General features: G+C 41.6%; 1 pseudogene; it reads right to left on the bottom strand.

The window, feature by feature from the left end:
• Positions 1-5,132: 5,132 nt before the first annotated feature.
• LOC102473727 (40S ribosomal protein S6 pseudogene) lies at positions 5,133-5,868 on the bottom strand (annotated as a pseudogene).
• Between the last annotated feature and the right edge of the window lie 3,458 nt (positions 5,869-9,326).

Raw genomic sequence — 9,326 nt, 5'->3', positions numbered from 1 at the left:
GATGACCACACCGCAATCCTTTCTCATTCATTCTCCTCTTGGGATTTTGGGAACACACACACTCACACATGCCTGACATGGTTTTCAAGCCTCTAGGTCCAGGACTTGAATCATACAGTGGGCCCACGTAAAATTCAGCACTTTAATCATCCACACCACCTGCTGGCCCTAGACAAACCTAAGTTTTAACAAAGTTTAATGGAACAAGGAGCAATTTGAATCAGGCACTCCCCAGAATGGCTTCCAAGGAACTCGAGGTAGCCTCATGGTCAAGCAATATTTATGTGTGGGAAAGGGAAAGTGATGTACAACAAAAAAAAAAAATGGAAGTGAGGGAATAAAGTAGAGAAATAATTGAATTGGTTACAGCTTGATGTTTGCCTGCTTGAACACAGTTTAAAGGGTGGGCTTTCTGTGATTGACTGAAGTGTGGCAGCTACGATGGTTTGTAACTCAGCAATTCACTAAGGAAACAGACTTCCAAGTGAGGTTGTGGTTTGTTTATAGGAACTCAAGTGAGTACAGAGGTCATCTTGGGGCAATGTAGTTTAGTTTAAGACTGCTTTAGTTTGAATTTATTTAAATAGATAACACACTGAGCATTTTTTCTATCTCCTCTTCATAGCATTTTTTTTTCAGACACTCTATTTTGGACAGATAGCACTCAAGAAAGTGACGATTGGGATTTTTCTTATTGATATGTCAGTACTTTTAATGTATTATATTCTGGTAGAGCTTCCTCTATATATTACAATTCTTTTTCCTCAGTTTGATGTTTGACTTCCAATATTATTTATTACACGGGACATGTACAATACGTTTTCTTGATGATCTATTTACTAAAAATTGTTAAAAATACAGAGGCAATAAGATAAATTAACTACAGTCATTGAAATATCACTACTCCAAAATAATCAAGATATGCAGAAATTTACTGTTAATGTAATTCAACATTTTCTTTTATGATTTTCATATTTCTTGTTCTTAGGAACTCTGCCTTTCTCTCTCTTATTCTATAGTCATATGCATTTTCTTTTATTTCCTTTTTTTTAACATGTACAGTTTTTAAAAAATAATGATTTCATTTAACTTCATTTATTCTTACTTTAGTATTTCCAGAGAGAAAGAAAGAGAGAGAAAGTGAGAAACAAGCCTCGAGGTCTGGGACTCAAACCCTGGTTTGCCACGTGAAAGTCCAGCTTCCTTAACCACCATGCCACCTGCTGGCCCCAACATGTATATTTTTAACTAATATGGAATAGTTTTGGTATATGGTATAAGATAAGAATGCAACTCGATACCTTTCTAAATTCTTTCCTCTGCCCAGTATATTTCTGTCTAAAAAGCATATGTAGTTCTTCGTGTCTGTATAAATGCGAGTGAACAGAGGGAACTGTGTGTAAGTAAGCACATAATTCCATGAGAGCAAGGAACTGTGGCACCAACAGTGAAGACCAATCTGCGTGAGTGGTCACATGGAACAACCAGGTCAAAGGTGGTCCAGTAGTGTGTGGTAAAGTGATAGAATGTGGATGCCAAGAGGTGAGTGGCCACTCACATTCAATATCTGGCCCGCTGCCTTTTCTACTACCACCAACCAGCCCCTGCTGTCATATCCTGGGAAGTAAAACACAAGCCTGCGCATTAAGATGAGATAGCATTAGAGTAAAATGAAATATTTGAACCGAAATAGAGTGACCAGGACTTGGGCATGGGGATTGGATAGATGGTTGAGAGAGCAGAGAGGGTATCAGACTTTCTCCTCTTTGCCAGCTCCGAAAGACAGAGTAAAACAATTTGGCTCTATGTATATGGAAGATTATTGGTCACTTTAACATTGAATAACTCCCTTACTCCAATTCATAATTACAAGACAGTTACCCAATTCTGTGATTTAGCTTAGGTTAATCTGATCCACTCTTTCTGGCTCTGTCCAGAGTCCTGTTAGAATAACCCTACTAAAAAATAAATAAATAAATAAATAAAATAACACCTTACTCAAAGTTCAAAAATAAGTAATCTATTAAGTCCATTGCCAACTAATACAAATTTTTTGGATATTGAAAATAAATGTTACTTAATACCTAGAAAAAAAAAGGAATAACCCTATATACATTAGTTTTCATAACAGCATGGAGAACTCAGGCAAACTGACTTCTTTTTTTTTTTTTTTTTTTGGAGAGGTTTTTGCGATAGGGCGCGTGCGCTTGCCAGACAGACACAGAGAGACAGAGAGACAGAAAGCGAGAACTCACCCCCCAGAGGAGGATGGCCACACCACAACCCCTTCTCCGTTCTCCTCTTGGGATCTTGGGCATGCACGCACATGCACCCAGCATGAGTTTAAGCCACCGGGTCCAGGACAGAAACCGTGGTCGACTGCATGGGAGTCTAGTGACATAGCCATTACGCTAACTGCTTGCTGGTCTCAGGCAAACTGACTTCTAATTCTGTTTCCTGGCTACTTAGTCTCCCTGTTAGCGCACTGTCTGACCTGGGTAAAGAAATATGTTTGCAAACTGATTTTGGTGCTTCTAAAAACAGCTTGTCTGCATTGGATCTGAAAAAAAGGCTCCTCAACACCCCTCTGTCTAGAACACCCTCCTGTTTGGTTGGCTATCTTAAACACTGGGCCTAGGCTGATTAACTGGAAACTTTGTCTGTTCTAATCTCTCCCTGGTAAACAGACCTCTCCAAATTGGTTCCTGGCTTTCTTTGGTCCTAATAACCATTTACCTGCTCTTGATTTGCCAGACCACAGGCAAAGGCCTGGTGTAAATCCTGGTTTCCCACAGGTCCACCACAGCCTTCAAGGAGCCAAGACAAGATGTTGACCACTCATCTTTTCCCCAGTTGTCTGTTAGTGATGCTGAGATTTCCAAGTCAGTTAAAATAAAACCTTGGGTTTATTTTCATCTCTGTAGAAATTAACAATTTCTCGAAAGGTTTAATGATGTGTTTTCTCCCAAGTCTTTTGGGTTTGGGGCAAATTTTTGTTGTTTCAGCGTGCTCATGATTGCTTACTAAGCATTTTTTTTTCTTAGAGAGATTTTTGCTATAGGGTGCATGCAGTGGCTGAAGAGACAAAGAGAGATGAAGAGATACAGAGAGACAGAAAGCGAGAAATCAGTCCCCAGGAGGATGCCATGCCATAATCCCTTCTCCTCCATTCTCCTCTCAGGATTTTGGGTAAGCACGTACATGTGCCCAGCATTAGTTTTAAGCCACCAGGTCCAGGACTTAAACCACAACTGACTACATTGGAGTCCAGCAATGTAACCATTATGTCATCTGCAAGTCCCCTTTATCAGATATTTCTGTCATCTTGTTGTTGGCATCTACCAATTGCCTTTTTCATTCAGTTTGAGATCTGCTTAGTTCTTGATGTGACTAGTGATTTTTGACTGAAAACTGGACATTTGGAGTGTTGTCTTTTAAGACTCAGGATCTTACTTAAAGCTCCTGTTTCAGCTGACTTCCTCTGACATTACTCCAACAGGGAAATGGAGACACCACCTGGTTACTGCTAAGTGGGAGTAGAAGTGCAGACAACAATCTCCTCCCTCCTGTGGCACACACTTTGGTCATCAAGGGGTTGCTCTTAGTTTTTGTCCAACTCCCTTCTTGGCTCTGCTGACACCCCCTGGCTAGGAAGCATTGCAGTGCCTCCTATTGCTTCCCTCCGTGGATGTAGAGTGGGGAGAGCCCTGTGATCAAAGATCAGATTTTCCACAGAGCCTCTTTTGACACCACTGCAGGGGAGAGGAAAGGATACTTCAGCGCCACTCAGGAGGAATGTAAGTTTCAGCTGCCTATTGAACCTCCCTAAATACCACCCCCAACCCTCTGCGTCCCATGTCAGAGGGTAGGAAGAGTTGGAGTACCTCATTCTAGCCTCCTGGGGGTGGAAATCTGTACTTTATGTGGATCCTTTGTGGGCATTGGTGGGGTGGGGTGGGGCCATGGTGTTTTCCATGATGTTGGCTGGAGTAAAGCAATCTCTGTCTCATAGTCCTCTATCTTGCTAAGCTGCCCTTTTTCTGGTACTTTTGCTAAAGAAAGCAGGCTTTTGTTACAGAGGGTTTTTTTTGTTGTTTTTTTTTTTTTTTTGTTACAGAGGGTTTTTTTTTGTTGTTTTTTTTTTTTTTGTCCTGTACTCCTTGGTGTTTCCGGATTGCCAGCTTCCTCAGTGCCAAATCTGGGATACGATGAAACAAAAAGAAAACACAGGAAATTACTATTGTCATTTCTTTGATCTTGAAGTCCTTAACCAATCTGTCTTCTCTATACCTTTTAAGTTATCTTATATTTGTTTTATCTATAATGTCCAGGGTTTTAAATTATACTTAGAAATATACCAAAAATTATGTTTACTCCATTTTTCTCTTCCTCTTTTGTATCTTAAAAGCAGACAATAGGGACCAGCAGTTAGCGTAATGGCTATGTCGCTGGACTCCCACGTAGTTGACTGCGGTTTGCGTCCTGGACCCGGTGGCTTAAAACTCATGCCAGGCACGTGTGTGTGCATGTCCAAGATCCCGAGAGGAGAATGGAGGAGAAAGGATTGCAGCATGGCCATCCCCCCTGGGGGGTGATTTCTCACTTTCTGTCTCTCTGTCTCTCTGTCTGTCTGGTGAGCGCATGCGCCCTGTAGCAAAAACCTCTCTAATACAGATTACACATACACACACACATGCGCATTAATTCCTAACATGAGACCATCAAAGCCCATGCTTCTTTTATCTAGCTTAATTTGCCTTGATATTGAAGTAAATACAAATAGTTTGTGTTCAGAAAGATTTTCGTCGAGGAAGAGTCAGAATCAGTTAAATGTGGATCATCATTCTCTTTCAACATCTAATTAGATTTGTCACTGTCGGTTCTTGGTTACAAAACATCAGTAAGTTCTTATATCTTTGCAGTGAAAGGCAGGGTGGCTCTCCCCGGTGCCAACCATTCCAGGGAACAGGAGATCAGCCTTGAGTTCTCACACAACACTTAAATGAAATAGCCTACACACACAATTACCTATCTACACATACATGTATAGATATGTATTGTCAGCAAATGTTTAAAGTTAAGGTAAATTCCTTTGAGTATCATTTCTTTTTTTTTTTTTTTGAGATCTGATCTTATTTATTTGTTTGTCTTATGAAAATCTTATTGTGACTGGATTCAGACTTAGAAGTAGAAGCTCTCAGAGAGGACAGCCTGCGTCTCTTCGCAATCTGTTCTTGGCGTTTTTCTTTAGCCTCCTTCATTCTCTTGGCCAAAAGTTGAGCATATTCTTCCTCTTCCTTATTTTTCTTAGTACGTTGTTTCTTGAGAGCAAAACGCTGGTGTTTGTGCTGCAGGACACATGGAGTCACAGACGCTGAATCTTGGGTGCTTTGGTCCTAGGTTTCTTACAACATATCGATGGACATTGTCTTCTTTAGGGAGATTGAAAAGTTTTCAGAGTCTGCCAACTCTCTTAGGCCCCAGGCAATGAGGCACGGTAGTATCAGCCAGTCCTGGAATATCCTGCTCTCCTTTTTAACAATAACCAAGGTGAGAACGATCAGATTGGCATCCACAATGCAACCCCGAATAGATTTGCACTTCCTTTCTCCAGTTCTCCATGGTCTGTAACAGGAATGTCCCTTCCTCAGTAGCAGGTGGACACCACCATGGGTCAAGACACCCTGCTTCATGGGGAAACCTTGTTTGTCATTTCCACCTCTGATTCGGACTACATAACCTTCCATTCTTCACCCAGAGCATCAACAGCAACCCCTGTGGCCATACGCTTCTCATAAAAAGTACAAAATTTGCGTTCATCCTCCACTTTAATGAGTTTCTGGCAGAGAAGGAGATATTCAGTTTCATCTTGAAGCAGCCGACTAACAGATAAACACATGTGGTATATTTATTTAATGAAATATTATTTGGCCATAGAAAAGAATAAAGTACTGATATATACAACAACAACACAGATGAACCTAGAAAACATACTAAGTGAAAGAAACCAGTAACAACAGACCATAAGATCATACACAGGGACCAGCAGTTAGCATAATGGCTATGTCGCTGGACTCCCACGTAGTCGACCGTGGTTCGCATCCTGGACCCGATGGCTTAAAACTCACACTGGGCGCATGTGCGTGTGTGCCCAAGATCCCGAGAGGAGAATAGAGGAGAAGGGATTGCGGCGTGGCCATCCCACATGGGGGGCGATTTCTCGCTTTCTGTCTCTCTGTCTCTCTCTATCTGGCGAGCACATGCACCCTATAGCAAAAACCTCTAAAAAAAAATGTAAAAAAGATCATATGCATATGGAAGGTCCAGAATGGGCAATCCATCTTCTCCATTCTTCTCCCGGGATTTATAGAGACAGAAAGTGGAATAGTGGTTGTTTGGGGCTGGGAGTTTGGGAGATAGAGAGCTGGTGGAATGACCAGTAAATGGTACAGTTTTCTTTGAGGTGAAAGGAAAATTCTAAAATTGACTGTAGTACACTGGGTTGTCAGGAAGGCTATGATGCATTTTTGCATAGAAAAGCATGTCATTACTTTCCTGACAACCTAATAGTTGCATATATATGTGAATTTACTAAAAGCCATTGATTTGTACATTTTAAAATGGGTGCATTGTGTGTTATATGAGTTATATCTCAATAAAGCTTCTTTAAAACAGAAATAGTAACCACATGCAAATTGAGAAGTGTGATTTGATCTCTTACTCTAACATTAAGCTGGTTTGCACATTTTTTTTTTTTTAGATTTTTATCATAGGGTATCTGTGCTCACCAGAAAGAGACAAAAAGAGGGAAAGTGAGGAAATCACCCCCAGGGAGAATGACCATGCTGCAATCCCCTTTCCTCCATTCTCCTCTTGGGATTTTGAGCATGTACACACATGCCTAGTGTGATTTTCAAACCACCAGATCTGGGACTTGAACCACGGTCAGCCATGTGGAAGTCCAGTGCCTTAACCACCATGCCGCCTGTTGCCCCCAGGTTGGTTTATACTTCGATGTAATGTCTGGTTGTATTTGATATGGATATTAACATAAACACAGATCATTACAAAATGTCGAATGACAAAAACATTCATGTTCAGTTCTAGAAAATATTTGGTGATTTTTTTCATTTGCTAGAGGGCACTTGTCAGAATGAAAGAGAGTTAGCGAGAGAGAGAAAAAAGGAAAAGGAGAACATACCCTCAGTGGGAGATGGTGACAATTCCTTCTCCTCCATTTCTCTATCCTGTTGGGATTTGGAAGCACACATGCACATGTGCCTGGCATGTTATTAAGCCATCAGGGCCAAGATTTGAACCGTGGTCAACAAGATGGGATCCAGATCCCTTAACCACTAGCATAGCGTTGGCCCAATTTCAGTGATTTCAAGGTTTTTGATTCTCCTTTCTGATTGTGTTTTGTCTAGGTGACAATATAAACTTGCCTTTCTTTGGTTAATAGAAAGGCATACCGGAAAGATGGGCCAGAAATGTTGTAAATGGAAAGTCAACTAGGAATAAAATGTGCTTCGGTATTCACGAAGAGGGAGAGCAATATGTGAATCACAGACAGCTGAGCACACACATTGATGTACACACCACACGAGGTCTTCCTCTTAAATTCAGCTGACGCCTTCTTCTGTCTTCCTTCATTAGCTTGATTACCACCCTCACTATGAATAAATGACCCCACACTGTTCAGCCTCAGGCTCAATGAAATGGGCTATTTAAACATTAAATGGAGCCAGATAGACATAAGGGGAGATACAGCTCTAAGCATATGAACTCGAACTTCTTGGCAGATTCTGACCAGCAAATACAGAACACTTACTGAGCAGAAATTAGCTCATCATTTGTCTATGAAGTTGGCCCAGGGCAATCATTTATTTCCAACTTCCATCTGCCACCTCACCGTTTCTATAAAATGGGATTGGCTCCCTCCCAGAAAATGCTTTCAAAGAAGACTCAAGGAATTGCCCCCAACGTTTGTCACAACCTAGCAGCCTGCTCTTTCCTCAAGGTAGGACCTACCTAAAAACAATGAACGGTCTCCACTGGGGGAAGGAAAACAGAGCCAATGACTGTGCCTGAAAAGTGAGTGACAGAGGTGTGCTAAAGGAAACACTTTCCCTCTAATGAAATTATATGCCACAGCAATGGGAGGACGTAGGGGAAGCTGGTTCCAAGGTCAGCAGGAGAGGCTGACGGGTGTTAGGATGCTTGAAAAAGAGAAGAAAACCTTCTAGGCCAAACAGAGTTCTATTAATCCATGCAGATTGGCAGCTCGTGTAAACTAGTACTCCATTCCCTGCCAGACTCCCTTCTGGGCTTCGACAAATTGAAGAAGTCTGGAAGGTAAAGTAGTGAGAAGTTGGGGCGGGGGAATAGTTCCAGGCTAGACTTTTCCAGTGTTCTAGATCAATATTCTCAACTATAATAGCATCTGCATCCCTGGCCAGCATCTGCTGTGTTTCCTCCCCATCTTCCTAATCCTTGACACCATTCAAACGTTCTAGGTCAGTTCTAATTTCCAATGCTCTTTCTTTTGGCCCCATAAACAATTAAATCTGCTAGAATACTAACCCCCCCTTTTTTCCCTAGAAGGTGAATGTGCTCATCAGAGAGAGAGAGGGAAAGTGAGAGAGCAGTCTCCAGAAGGGATGACCACACTGCCATCCCTTTTCTTCCATTCTACTCTTGGAATTTTGGGCATCCAGGCATATACATACATGCCCAGTATGTTTTTCAAGTTGCTGGGTCCGGGACTCAAACCTCTCAGTCAGGCATGTGAGATCCAGCACCTTAACCACTATGGCACTGGCTGGCCCTGAAATCCTAACCTTTCATCCACTAAACTGCATCTTTTAAACTAGTCTCACATCTAGAAATGGATTATATTTTATTTAGTTTGGGTTGCTATCACAAATGACCAGAGTGCTTGGCTTCAACCACATGCACTTATTTTTCATGGTTCTGGTGTGTGTTAAGTCAGAGGTCAGCATGCCAGCATGGTCAATTTCTTAGAGAGGGCCCTCTCTCCAGTTATGTTTCACATGGTCTTTCCTTAGTGCCCATATGCAGTAGAGACCTGCACCCCCATGCCTCATCTAAACCAAAGACTCACCCCAAATGCCATCACACTGAAGCTTAGGGCTTCAACATATCAATTTGGTGGTGAGTGTCACATCAAGAGGGACAAAAACATTCAGTTCACAGCAGATTACAGAGTCACCAATTGTACCCTCCACAGTCCAAATGCCTCACCCAAAATTCCTATGTTGAAACTTAATAGCCAAAGTGATAGTATTAAAAGTTGGGGTGTTTAG

Source organism: Tupaia chinensis, unplaced genomic scaffold (genome assembly GCF_000334495.1).
Source record: "Tupaia chinensis unplaced genomic scaffold, TupChi_1.0 Scaffold000026_1, whole genome shotgun sequence".
In the NCBI taxonomy this organism is placed as follows: Eukaryota; Metazoa; Chordata; class Mammalia; order Scandentia; family Tupaiidae; genus Tupaia; species Tupaia belangeri.
Note: the sequence above shows the minus strand (reverse complement) of the source record. Positions and strands in the feature narration are given on the sequence as shown.